The sequence below is a fragment of the Pipistrellus hanaki genome (assembly GCF_964339955.1).
Source record: "Pipistrellus hanaki genome assembly, chromosome: 16".
NCBI lineage: Eukaryota > Metazoa > Chordata > Mammalia > Chiroptera > Vespertilionidae > Pipistrellus > Pipistrellus hanaki.
The window spans coordinates 41,149,523-41,164,608 of record NC_140518.1 but is presented as its reverse complement, the minus strand read 5'-3'; positions in this window follow the sequence as shown (position 1 = coordinate 41,164,608).

Here is a 15,086-nt window from a genome sequence, read left to right as displayed (position 1 = left end):
CATTGATCAGTTGTCTCCTGTACATCCTCTACTTGGGATCCAGTCTGAAACCTGGGCATGTGCCCTGACTGGGAATTGAACCATGACCTCTGGGTTCATGGGTTGATGTTTAACCACTGAGCAACACTATCCAGGTTGTGTCTGCCTTAAGATAAAGATTAGATTACAACACCAAAAAATTGAAAATTTTGGTGTGTTTTTTTTTCTTCTCCTAACATATATAAATCAGTTCTGTATTCCCAAATAAATATTAAATGACAAAATAGCTCATTTTAATTGTGTGTGTTTTTGGACGAGTTTGTACTAGGCCATTTTCAATAAATATACTTGGTTGGATCTATGGAGTATGATTACTTTATCTAGCATTGCAGCCAGTCACTCCTTATAGCTAGAACAGGCTATAACAATGTTCTGTGCTATAATTCCCCCTCTTATGCCCCTGTCAGACATCACTAATCAATTTTTGAACCCTTTCCTGCTGAGACCAGTCATAGCCTCAGAGAGCCATTCAACACACGAGAACTCCAAATAGCCAATAAGGATTAGCTGTCATTGGAATTGCCACAAGGAATAAATCTTATTTAACTAACAGCTCAGTGAGCGGTAACTGTCAGAATGGTTCAAGCATAATTCTCTTACTTTAGGTAGATATGATTTTATAATTCTGTTTTAAATCTGTAGCCTTATTACCCCAAACTGAAACATTTTTGAGAGGAAGGGGGTGAGATTGGGAAGGGCACCAACATCATTGCTTGTCATGTGCTTTTGACTGAAAAATGTCACTGGCTTATAGCTACAGGAAATGCACACTGGGGTTAGGCCTACCTTCAAAAAGTGATCATGAGGCGTGCACCAGAAATAATCACCATACAGCCACTCCCAGCTCTTCACCTGCAGAGTCTGTGCATCACTCTTATATTGTTCTCTTTGGTTGGAATTTATTGATATCTTATTCAAAACCACCATGAATTATCCTACAAAAAGAAGCTTCCCTTTAAAATGAAGAGGACTTATGAGCACATTCAACATAGATGTGATGTTTTCATCCACCTGTTCTATATCAGTGTAAACTGTATTTCTTTCTCCTTGCCTTACTTTTACATCGCATCTTTTGTCATTGTAATTGGGTCACCTTGAATCCTGTTTGTGACTTACATGAAATTAAACATGCAATAGATATGCATTGTCTTCTGCAGAATAGGTATGTGTGATTTAAACAATCTACCAAAAATGGTTGATATGGCTTTTCTTTTTCCTTTAAAGGAAAAAACTTGAATTAACTAACTACATCTAACCCACTGACCTAGTCCAATTGACCAGGCTTGGTCATTAATATAAGAAAATGAATAAACAGCAATTCTTAACTCAGTGTCAGGATGTAGACACTGTCTGGATGGACCATCTGTTGGTTGAGTGCCAAGCTAAGGATGAATCACAAATGCCATCATTAAAATAACTGAGGTAACTGTGCTGAAAAGGACGAGTCTTGTAATTGTTAACTCCCATCAATTTTCAAAATTACCAATTTGAGCCTGGAATTACTTCAGTGGACAGACATCCATTCTGACATCCTTAGCCTTGATCAAGATATTGAATAGCCCCCTTTGCTGAAGCCAGATACCAATTTAAGGAGGAAGGACCAGCCTGAAGATGCTTAGCCAGGGAGTTTCCAGAAATAGTTGGCCAGAGAGCCTAAGAACCATTTTTTTAGACTTTTTCTTGAAGGTCTGGTTTTCTAATTTATTTTGTGAATCCAAGCTCAGCACCTGAAACTGCCTGATCATTTTACCCTCCAGTTCATCCCCCAGCCCCCAGCTCCAATTTCATCTTCTAGAAGCCCAAGCTTGAGGAGAGGAGATGAACTCCCTCTAAATTCTTCTTCCATGAAGAGTCACCAGGAACTGAAAAACAAGGTCATGGTGGTGTTGGTATGGTGATAGAGGTGGCTACAAGGTTGTGGGCCATTCCAGATCAAAGAGAGAAATTGGGACCAGGAAAATCCAGACATACAACATTGGAGTTGTGCTCAGGCCATTTAGAATGAGCACAAACACAGTGAAATCACACTTGGAAAGCGGAGCAGAGGATTCATTTAGAACCAGGCAGTCAGCCCAGAGAGGTTACACCACAGAAAGAGGTCAAGGCAGGGCAGTGAATTAAATCCGGCAGACCTAGAAGATCTCGGAGCAGGAGAGGAGATGATTCAGTGTCTGTTCAGCTGTTGTGAATAAAGGCATCCATGAGAACTGACAGACAGGGCAACATATTGCCACTGGGCCCAATCACAGTGATAAGGACCCTGGCCAAGAAATGGCTTATATGTTTCCAGCAGGAGCATTTGTTTATCCCAAAGCATGGGCTCCCCAGGGGGAAATGGCTAGAGATGTAACTGAGGTGTGGCAAGTGTGATGAGGGGCTGTGCCTACTTGGTGGATGGCACTCAAATCTCTCCACTCTTATCACAAATCCTACCCCCAGCCTCTGAATGGAGTTCATAAATATGCACAATACAGGGTTGCACAGTATTCATAACTCTCAAAATGTCTAATTGACCATTATTTTTTCCCTTTTATTTTATCCTTCCTCTCATTTTTCAGTTTGATATCTTATCAACTTTTTTCATCAACATGTTCCCATTTTTGCACATATTCTCCTAGGGTATTTTTTTTTTTTTTTACCACATTTAACTTCAGGATATGCCATTCCCTCTGGGAGATAATATATTCCAGGAGAAGAGAGGAAATTTGGCAAAAGAACTTAGGAATTTGGTCTTAATTCTCATCTTTAAAGGGCTTACTGTCCCCTGCCAGAATCCCTCATTCCTTGCCCTGTCATCTTCACAGGGATTGTTACACAGTGCACAACAGTGGTTCTTCACCTCCGGATGATGGTAAACCTCTTAAAGTGATAACAATGTTGTGTGTGCAAGTGAGTGTGTTTGTGTGCATGCACAAGCCCATGCTCTCTCTTTTTTAGGAGACATTTCACCTGACAATCAAATGAATTCAGACCCCAGAACTAAACATAAAAACAATACCAAAGGACAAAATCCATAAAAATTAAATTAACTCCAGTTTACTTTTTACTAGTTCAGCTACTAATTCATGACCTCCTAGGACAAACTGTCCTTTGTTATAGAATAGAGACAGTCATTGTACAACACAGGGTCATAAAGATCAAATGAGATCACAGATATTAAAGTATTTTGGAAACTCACAGGTTCAATAAAAGTGTTTATTTTTTTTCTTATTCTTCCAAATTGCAAAAGCATAAGGGCTGGATCAAAAGTCAAACAACCCAGTGCTAGTTGCCTGGGCCGTGCTGTTTTCGAAGCATGCACATGTCCGCTATGATATTTCAGTCTTAACGAAATCCTCACTAGCTCTGTGTACATCGGATGCATCATGGCAGCCATCCAGTTCACTCCATCAATTAACTGTAGATCTGGACAAATGTGGCTATGTGTTCTTGCTTCACTATTTCTATCCGGGCCCTCCTCTCTCTGCTGGGCACAGCCCTCAGTGGACAGCTGCCCTTGGGAACAGCTCTTCTAAGAGCTTTCTGAAATTAGCTCTGTGTGGCATCCACTTTGCTACCAGCTCCAGTGACAGCCAGTTCGGAGCAAAGGATGGGATAGTTCAATATTTTCCCTCCAACTGAGAAGGGCTTTGACCTAAGTGGAGTCCCGGATGATTTTGGAATCTGAGATCAGAGCGATTCCAGCAAATTATACGGGGAGCCAGATGGAAAGAGGCCAGAGTCAGGACCACATGGGACAAGGTTCTACTTTATCACGAAAAGAGTAACACCTTTTAATTGCTTAACACATCCAATAAAGAGGTGGCAGCATTGGCTTGCTTCCGATTTACTCACGCATCAAATAGGTTTGAGAAAACAAACTCCTTTTCTCCCTTAATTTAGGAGTTGTGATTTTGATTAGGAAACAAAGGACCACAAGGAAACGAAATGTGAAACCAAAGGAGGTTTCTAACTGATAAGAACTGAATTTATTAGAAAGTCCCCCTAGAGCATGCATCATGAAATGAAAACAACTTTATTAATTCAACAGTGAGGGGAAAATGTTAGTCTTACGACTCTCACGACAGAACAATCACATCTCGTAGGCTGCAGCCTCGGAGACATGGCTTATGAAGACGGTTCATTGTCAGTGATGCGGATGTCAACTTCATGGATCCTTTCCCAAATCTGCTTCTTTCCTTGGAAGGCTCCGGTACCCTACTCTGTCAGCAAGCCTGGAACAAATGAATTGGACAGCTGGAAATATGTCTTGCACTTCCAAAGGCGACTACCTGAAATAATCGGCATTCGTCACACGTTAAATGCTAAAACCACAGCTTGCCATATTTATAACTTTGTACAGGGTAAACACGGCTATCGAGGTGGTTGTGCGGCTCCTGGGCTCTGATGGCAACAGAGCGGGTTTTCTTGTCTGCCTGGACCCAGCTCCACAGGGTGGTTGACATTTATGGTTTCAAGCAACGATACTGATGGATTGTTATTAACTTCAGGCAGTACCTTATTCTGCTTCTTTTAGCTTTTCCCTAGCACCGTTTCTCTGCCCCGGGATACCATTCAGGACACCATGTTACATTCACTGGTCAGGTCTCCTTAGGCTCCTCTGGTCAGTGGCACTTTCTCAGACTTCCCTTGTTTTTGATGACCTTGACTGGCTGGGGAAGAATAGTCAGATATGGTGCAGAAGGTTCTCCAGCTTGGCTTCGTCTGATGACTTTTTCTCCTGGTTAGACTGAAGTTATGGGTGTTTGGGAGGAGGACCACCGAGGTGACATGCCATCCTTACCTCAAGGACACAAGCCATCGATGTGATTGAACAATAGTGATGATAACCTTGACCTCCCTGCTGAGGTAGCATTTGTCAGATTTCTCCACTACAAAGGCTTCCTTTTATTCCCACTTTTTGTGTCTGGTGTAAGTTGGTGGTCTGGTTTCATTGTTTTGCACGTATCTGACCAATGTTCCCAACACCATTTATTGAAGGGACTGTCTTGACTCCATTGTATGCTCTTGCCTCCTTTGTCAAATATTAATTGAGCATGATGGCTTGGAGGAAAGTGGTTATGTGCAGGTCCTGTGTAGGGGGAGAGGCGATACTCTTTACTTCCATGAAGGGGTGAATTCTTCTCTACATGAGATTTGCTTTTCCTCCTCCACCATTTATATATTCAACCATTTCTATCTGCATGGCCTGGATATTTATACTTTGGGTTATAGCCCAGGGCTCTAGTATTCATTTCTTGCTCAAATTATCCCTGCGTTGTCCTTTGGGAGCTCAAGTGTCTACTGGACACTCCTCCCTGGACGTTCTTGCTTTGTTTTGTTTTGTTTTGTTTTCTTTCAGGACTTTCTTACTTCCCAGTGCTGTAAGATGTTCCAGGGTGATGTTATACACTAGACACACTCAGTTCTCCACAGAGTTCTGGTGCCTTTTATTGAAGATGATATTCTTTCTCCCTCTTTTTAAAAATTATCCATTTATACTACTTTCTCCCAATTCCTCCATTGTCACGGTCACCCTGGGAATCCAATGCTCTCCCCCTGACTCTTTGCCATCTCCTTAGTGCCTTTAATAGCGGCCTTACAGAGTGAAGATTTTTCTCACAGTTGGAGCCCTTTCTCTGATATGTCTCACTTTTCATTCACATGTCTACTGAGCATCGCATTTCCCCTCCCCGGCACACACGGAGCTGTGAGTCTGGAAAAACAGAGAGCAGAGGAATACTAAGGAAGTGCACTCAAGCTGGCTCCTGGGTGACACATTATTTTTCATTAATGCTGCTGCCATTTTCTCAATCTCCCAACCAAATGAATGCACCAAGAATTGCGTTGGCATCTGCAGCAACACATGGAGAGAAACAGCAGTTTAAAAGAAGGGGGTGACTGCCCCCACCCCACCTGGGGGCACTTTGGTGTACAATTCATGTGCCAAGGAGCTGAAACTCCTTAGCTCCAGAGCACAGTCCCTCACAGCCGGCAGGCATTCCTGCTCCAGCTTGCAGAGACTCTGATGAAGACGAGTTCCTGGTGAGCTCCTGCCAATCTCAGCTTGCAGAGGGCACGAGGGTAAAACCCCAGCACCTTGCTATGCATTTCCAGAGAGAAAAGGCTCCCAGAGCCACCCCTCTCTCTTTGCGCTCCAGCTCAGTGGTCCCTTGTCTCTATCCCTCACATCGCCATCCCGGCCAGACAACTCCTTTTAGGTTTGGCTTGTCAAACAGTTCCTGAGGGCCAAGTGCACACCAGTGTCCATGGCCCTAGAGGGACAAAGGGGTAGATACTCTGGCCCACAGTCCAGTGCAGAGATAATATTAGACTACAGGTAGGTGATATCATACTATGTGCTATTTTTAGTATGTAGACCAATATTTACATGTTATGCCATATCCAAAGACTCTGGGGTTTTTATGGTTTTTATTATTTTTCAAAAAAATGTCTTTAATTTTTAGATAAGTAAACCTGTTATTTGTTATCCTTTAATTTCGCAAGTAATATGCTAATACATTCATCTTTTAAAAAGAAAAACATTACAGATGAAGCTAAAGGTACCTCAAACAAGCATAATACCACATCCACCAAATCACCTATTCCTCCTCCTCCCCAACCCACCTAAACCTCCTCCTCCCCAAACCCATCTAAACCTCCTCTTCTACAAACCCACCCATCCTCCTCCTCCCAAATCCACCTCTCCTCCTCCTCCCCAAACCCACTTATACCTCCTCATCCCCAAACCCACCTAACCTCCTCCTTCCCAAATCCTGAGGCAACTGCTGTTTTGGGTGTATCTTTAACAAAAAAAAAAAAAAGTGTATATTTTTTAAAGGATGCTCAAATTCAGAACCATCTAATTCAGAATGGCATAGCTGACAATCACTGCCTCATCTCTCCCCTCTCCTTCCATTCTTTTCTGCCTGTCACTTAGCCTGGGTTGGTGATAAAATTCCAGGCAATGCTTGGAATATGGATGAGCCAGGATGGCTCTTGTCAAAACGGAATAATTAGAATTGCAGAGATAGGCTGGGACTGGAGAAAGCATGCAGATGTCCTCATGGATTAATCCATTCTGGACCAGGGCAAGGGGGCCGGACCAGGGAAGTGAGTGAGGACTGCCAATCACCAAGAGAAGCAGTAAGGGAGGGGAGCGTGAAGGTGGGTGAAGGATCTGGGCCGGGGTGGGGATGTGCACAAGGGGGATCGTGTTCTTGGCCCTGGTGGGACTGGGAAAAGCAGGGTGTGCAGGCCAAGACTTAGTCTTTGAGCAGAACATCATCCTGGGCAAAAGCCAGTGTGGTTCCCAGGGGGGTTGATTTCTTGCCATGTATGTCCTTCTATACTTTTTCTTAATAGTATGCAGGAGGAGAAACAGAACATTTCCAGGAGCATAAGAAGCAGCTGTCCTGGTCCCCATGAAGGACTTGAGATTTCCCTTGCTGATCTTATTTGAGGGTTTTTGTTCTGGTCTCCAAGATGCCCTGAATGTTCAGCAGGACAGAGAAGGGGGAGGGAGGTTGTGTGTGTGTGTGTGTGTGTTGGTGGAAGGGAGCCCTCCTTTTTGTATGTAATAGCAACAAGATTTTTAAAATTTGAGTGTGAGTGTGCTTGTCTCTCTTGACCTTCCACATCCAGGGCCTGTTCCCTCGGGGGGAGAGAGGACTGGCTTGAGGGGGAGGGAGTGCCTAAGGACCATTTGGGAAGAGGTAAAGAGAAAGCTTCTGACCTTCAAAACAGTGTGCCATGCAAGACAAGCAATAGGGCCTAAAGTGGGGCACTGTGGGGAAAGGACCCATGTTCTAAATTCCCCAGCTCCCACTTAGCACATCACGTGAAGGCCAGCCAACAGACTCCTGGAGCTTTAAGTAAAGGGGGCAGGAAAGATGGTCGAGGAAAACTCACTCTTTCTGACCTGAGTGATTGTGGGAGTTGAAAGCAAAAGGAATAGAAATAGAGAATGGGGATAGAGACTAGAGACTATTAAGCAAGCATCTCTATTTCCCCTTCCAGGTTGTCTCTCTCTATTTAACTATAATATATGTAACCAAGGTATTGTGAGGTAACCCTGAATAGGTAGGAAGGTGGTGGCATTGGTTGGGCTGGGAACTGATGTGGCTTGCTCCCCTGAGCTCCCTAACACTCCTTGGTGTGTGGACACAGCCTTAAGTGCCTTGAGGCCTCACTTTTTGCAGACAACATGATTCTATATATATAGAAAGCCCCAAAGACTCTATGAAAAAAACTACTAGAAACAATAAATAAATAGTCAAGTTGCAGGATCCAAAAATCCATTGCCTTCCTATACAAAACTTCATAAAAAGGAATTGAAAAAAACAATTCCTTTTGCATTAGCAACCAAAATAATAAAGTACCTAGGAATAAACTTAACAAAGAGTGTGAAAGACCTATATACTGGAAATTACAAATAGAGTTTGAAAAAGACACAAAGAAATGGGAAAATATCCTTTGTTCATGGATTGGAAGAACCAATGTAGTTAAAAATGGCCATATCAGCCGAAACCGGTTTGGCTCAGTGGATAGAGTGTCGGTCTGCTGACTGAAAGGTCCCGGGTTCGATTCCGCTCAAGGGCATGTACATTGGTTGCGGGCACATCCCCAGTAGGGGATGTGCAGGAGGAAGCTGGTCGTTGTTTCTCTCTCATCGATGTTTCTAGATCTCTATCCCTCTTCCTTCCTCTCTGTGGAAAAATCAATAAAATATATATTTTTTAAAACGGCCATATCACACAAAGCAATATACAGATTTAATGTAATCACCATCAAAATCTCAATATAATTTTTTAAAGAAATAGAATAAGAAATCTTCAGATTTGTATAGAACCACAAAAGATCCAGAATAGTCAAAGCAATCCTGGAAAAGAAGAATGAAGCTGGAGGTATCACACTACCTGACTTCAAATTATACTACCAAGCTGCGATAATCAAAACAGCATGGTATTGGCAGAGAAACAGACGCACAGATCAATAGAATAGAATAGAGATCCCAGCTATAAAACCACACATATACGGACAGATAATTTTCAATAAAGAAGCCAGAAATGCACATTGGATTAAAGATAGTCTCTTGATTTAATGGTGTTGGGAAAACTGGAAAGTCACATGCAAATGAATAAAACTGGATTATAATTTGTTCCCATGTACAAAAATTAATTCAAAATGGACCAAAGACCTAGACATAAGACCCAAAACTATAAGTTACATAGAAGAAAATATAGGTACCAAACTTATGGGCCTAGGTGGTAGGGAACATTTTATGGACTTGACCTCAAAGGCAAAAATAAATGAATGGGATTATATCAAACTAAAGAGCTTCTGCACATCAAAAGAGATGAACAACAAAACAAACAGGTGGGAGATGATATTTGCAAACAGTAGCTCTGACAAAGGTTTAATTTTCAAAATATATAAAGAACTTGTAAAACTCAATGCCAAGGAAATAAGCAATCTAATAAAAAAAAAAAGTGGGCAGAGGATCTGAAAATACATCTCTCCCAAGAAGACAATCAAATAGCCAATAAATATATGAAAAGATGTTCAACCTTACTGGCTATTAAGGAATCCTCATTCACTGCTGGTGGGAATGTAGATTGGTACAACCACTATGGAAAGCAGTCTGGCTATTCCTCAAAAAAATTAAGAATAGAGCAAACACAAGACCAGCAACCCCACTCTGGTATATGCCCAAAAAACTCAAAATCATTTATACGCAAAGATATACACTGAGTTGCCAGATTATTATGATCTCTGAACACATAATAATCTGGCCATTCAGTAATATATATATATATATATTAGAGGCTTGGTGCATGAATTCATGCATAGGTGGTGCCCGGCCAGCCTCGCCAGGGGGAGGGTACATGGGCGGTTACATGGGCGATTGGCTAGCCTGCCTCTGGTCAAATTGAGGGGACAACTTGCATATTAGCTTTTTATTATATAGGATACACACTGAGTGACCAGATTATTATCTGTTCAGAGATCATAATAACCTGGTTACTCAGTGTATATGCCCCTATGTTCATTGCAACATTATTCACAGTGGCCAAAACATGGAAACCGCCAAAATGCCCTGCGATAGAGGATTGGATAAAGAAGATGTGGTACGTATGCATAATGGAGTACTACTCAGCCATAAGAAAGGATGAAATAGCATCCTTTACAATAACATGGATGGACCATGAGAACATTATGCTAAGTGAAATAAGTTAGATTGAAAAAGCTAAGAACCATATGATTTCACTCATATGTTGGCTATAAAACTAAAACTTATGAACACAAACAGCAGTGTGGTGGTTGTCAGAGGGAGGGGGCTGGGGTAAGAATAGGGTCCTAACATGAGGTGACAGGAGACTTGACTTTGGGTGGTGGGCACCTGGTGCTATATACAAATTTTGTGACTTAGAAATCCACACATGAAAACCTATATGTTCACGCTGACCAATGTCACCCCAATAAAGTTTAATTTAAAAAATGAGAGCAAGAGGAGGCCAGGGCAGCAGTGATGGGCCCTGGGACCTGGCCCAGCCTGGAAAGGAAAGACTGCATGTTTAAGCCACAGGCACCAGCATCAGACACCTGCCTGGTGCCATCCATTGACAGGATGATGTCTAGGTGGTGCTGTGTGCTCCTTGGGGCAGATGGGAGTGCCTCCAGGTGTGTGGATCTTTCTGTTTACTGCAAAAGGAGAGAGGGGGTGAAGGTAGACCTTCTGTTGTGTTTCCTGGACAACATGTTTGTAGCCTGGCAGTGGGCACTGGGCATACACCGCTCACACAAGTCCTCTTCCTGAAACAAGGGGCTGAGATACCTTTGGTTCTTACTCCAAGTGTTCTTGCACCTTCCCTGGACAGACATTTTGGACAGCTCAGTCTTTCGTGGCCTCTTCCTGGGTGAAGGTGCTTCGTCTGGACCAACCAGCTCTGCAGGACAGCTCTGCTAGCAGTTCTGCCCTCCAAGTTTCCCTTCAGCCTTGTAGGACCAGAAGAGTGGCAGCGCATCCCTGCCTCTTAACAAGGCTCCTAGCGGTGTTCCAGACCATGGAGCAGTCACAAGCCTGCAGGCTCCCCAGGGAAAGCTCCGTCCTCCAGCCTTCCTTTCCGGACTTGCCAGGTGAGCAGATGCCTTCTGCCTGAGCGAACTTGCCAATCACAGGGCTAACCATACATACCACATCTTCTTTATCCAGGTCTCTAGCAAACCTGCCACAACCACAGGGCATGATGATGGCGGAGAGAACTCCAGACAAGAGGAAGCTTCCCCAGAGACACCAAAGGTCCAGCTCCTTCCAAAAGCGATCACCAACACTAGAGAGTCTAGAAACGAAGTGGGACTTGCAGGCTGGGCTTGGGTTCCTACTCTTTCTGGAGAAAGCAGACAGGCTCTGACTCTGACAGGGCTCCCCTCAGCCTGAATGGTCCAAGACCATCTGATTCTATGTCATATTCTCTCTCCAATAAAGGCCCTCCAATTGGTGTACAATAAAATGTCTTTTCTCATTAACATCTGTAAGACCTCTAATCTCAGTTTTAAAATTTTCACGAGCTTGATTGTGGATCTTAGATCAATTCCTTCCAGTATTTATAGCTGCTGAAGCCGTGATATGTCCGCTGGGTGCCTTCAGAGTCTATGCTTACTTTTCACATCACATCATAAATAATTGTAATGGGAAATGTTAAAGGCTATTTAAAAAAAAACACACAAAAAAACCAGGCAGGTTGAAAGTGTGTATGAGTTCAAAGGAAGGAAAGATGCCATTGGCTTGGGGAATTGGGAAGGGTTCACATGTCTTTAAGGGGTAAAAATAGTCAGAAGTGTTATATTGTGTCAGACCATACATGCTGCTGAAATAAACACAGAAACCCATTCACATCAGGCAGTGGGAAGGTTCCTGAACTAGAAACCAAGGCAAGGTACAGAAGCTTTACTGTCTGAAATGGTAAGAAAAGTCCAGTTCTGACATCATAGTTCTCAGTTTCTATAGACACTTTTTCTACAAAATGTACTAACAGTGTACATTTTTCAGCCATCACACTTGGGCAGAATACATGTCATATTTCCTGTTTGTTTTTTTAATTAAAAGATAACATTAGTTTTCATAAAGAATAACTTCTGCACTGTAAAATTCACTATTAAGAGAATGAAATGACAAGCTATAGATGGAAAGAAAATATTTGTAAACCACATGTCTGACAAAGGAGTGGTATATATATATATATATATACAGAAACTCCAAACTCAGCAGGAAAAAGCAAAAGTTCCAATTAAAAATGGGCAAAAGACATGAACATGCATCTCACTGAAGAGAATATACAGAAGGCAAATAAGCACATGGAAAGATGTTCAACATTGTTAGCCAAAAGGGAAACCCAGACTTAAACCACCAGGAGATATCACTGTATACACATCAGAGTGGTTAAAATAAAGAACTGACAACCCCAAGTGCTGGTGAGGAAACAGAGAAATTGGGTCGCTCATGCATTGTTTGTGGGAATGTAAAATTACACAGCCACTCTGAAAAAGTTTGGCAGTTTCTTACAAAAATAAATATGTGATTACAACTGACCCAGCAAATGCACTCTGCTTTTTTGAGAGAAATGAGAATGCATGTTCACACAAACACCTGTACATGAATGTTGGTAGTAGTTTTACTCATAATAGTCTAAATTTAAAAAAAATAATATTCTCCAATGATACATAGTTAAGTGGTGGTACACCCATATCATAAAATACTGCTTACCAATAAAAAGAAGCTAATTATTGATATGCAAGAAGTTAGATAAATCTTAAGGCAATTTTGCCAAGTAAACAGAACCAATCCCAAAAGTTTACATATTGCATTATCTTATGGATATAAAATTATTGAAATAACAAAATTATAGAGCTAGAAAACAAGTTAATGATTGTGGTGAAGGGAAATGTTTGTATCTGTAGATACACAAACCTCTACATGTGATAAAAATTCATAGAACTAAATACACACATACACACTCATGCACACATACATATAATCACATGCTGAGTACATATAAAACTGAAAATCTGAATAAGATCCATAGATTATATCAATGTAAATTTTCTGATTATAATATTGTATTATAGTTTTGCAACATTTGGGGAAAATTGGACAAAGGGCATTATACTGCCATAGAGTATAACATAAGACCCAACTTTTATTTTGAAATTTTTTAATAAATATAACTTAACTATAATAACAGTAACAATAGAAGATCTATATGGGGGAGGGGAAATACTCATTCAGCAAGATCAAAGACAAATGACAACCCAGGAAAACATTTGTAATCCAATCACAGGTGATTAGCTAATTGTCCCAAAACATAAAGAGCTCCTCCAGTTCAGTAAAAGACCAATAACTCAGTAGAAAAGTGAACAAAAGATATAAACAGATATTTCATACAAAAGGATGAGATAATCCTCAAATACCTGAAGAGATATTAACCTAATTCTAATACAAATGAAAATTAAAACCACACTGTCATATTTTTTTTAACTACTCAAATTGGCTCAGTTAATTAGGTGTCATCCCGTGCACCAAAAGGGATCCCCAGTTGGGGGCGTGCAGAGGCAGCTGATTGATGTTCCATTTTCTCATTGATGTTTCTCCCTCTGTGTCCCTCTTCCCTTCCTCTCTAAAATCAATAACAATTCTTTTAAAATTTTTGATAGCATAATTTTAGTGAATCTGTAGAAAAAGAAGCACTCTCATAGACTACTGGATGAAAAATAAATGGTGTAACCACTACGGAGGGCAATTAGAAATCTTTCAAAATTGCAAATATGTATTCCTTTGACTCACCAATTCCACTTCTGAAATTTTATTCTACTTACAAACTTGTCCATATGCAAAAGGATGAACAGACAAAGATATTTATGGCAATGCTTGTTTGAACAGCAAAATCATGGAAATAGTCCACAAGCTCATCCATTAGGGAATGTTAAATAAATAATAGTTCATTCATACAGTGGAATACTAGTCAGCCATAAAAAGTATAAGGAAGTGCTTTATATACTGATATGAAATTATCTCCATGAATAGGAGGTGAATAAAGCAAGATCAGAATAGTATGTCTATGTTGCCATTTCTATAACAATGAGAATATGTTTTTGCTTGTCACTACTTACAAATGCTTAAAATCCTATATAATAAAAGTATAATATGCAAATCAACCAAATGGTGGAACGACCAGTCACTATGATGGCACTGACCACCAGGGAGCAGATGCAGGAGCTGCATCATGGCTGGCCAGTGCAGCAGCCCACCTCCATGGCAGCGTTAAGGATGTCCAGCTGTGGCTTAGGGAGTGGGCCTAAGCTGTCAGTTGGACATCCCCCAAGGGCTCCTGGACTGCAAAAGGACTCAGGCCAGGCTGAGGGACTCCCTCCCTCCATCCCCCACCCCTTCCCAGTACACAAATGGAGTGAACTGGGCCTGTAGTACAACAATAAGAATATGGAAAAGTTAAATAACATTGGCTTGCCTTTGGAAGAGGAAGTTTTTTTGCTGAGAAACAAGGATAGAAGGTAGATTTTTTTCTATTACATTATTTCATACTTGGAGGTTAAACCATGTGCATTAATTGTATATTTAAAAATTAATTAGAATATTTAAAGGACAGGCTCTAAAAATATCATTATCTAAATATAAATGCTCTCCAGAGTTTTCTGAGGCCCGAGGGGCCTACACATCCCCTGAAACTATCTCCCCATCCCTGGCAGGGCTTTCATAAGTATGGGACTGTCTACACTGGAACAAGAGGCACTGGATCCTTTGGGGACAGCAGGGTGTGGGGGTGACGAGGTGGCATCAGGCAGAGCTGCATATGAAAGGGCAAAAAGGTTTTTTCACTGAAAGTAATGCAGTTAGGGCACTGGGGGTGGGAGGGTGGGGTGTCCAGTCATACCTGGTCACCAGACCTGCCCCTAGAGCCATGTTGGCAAGGAACAAAAAGGACTTGAGGGCCTCTGCCTTATTTTTTACCTTCTGTTCCTACCTGAGATTATTTCATTGAGTACATTTGTTG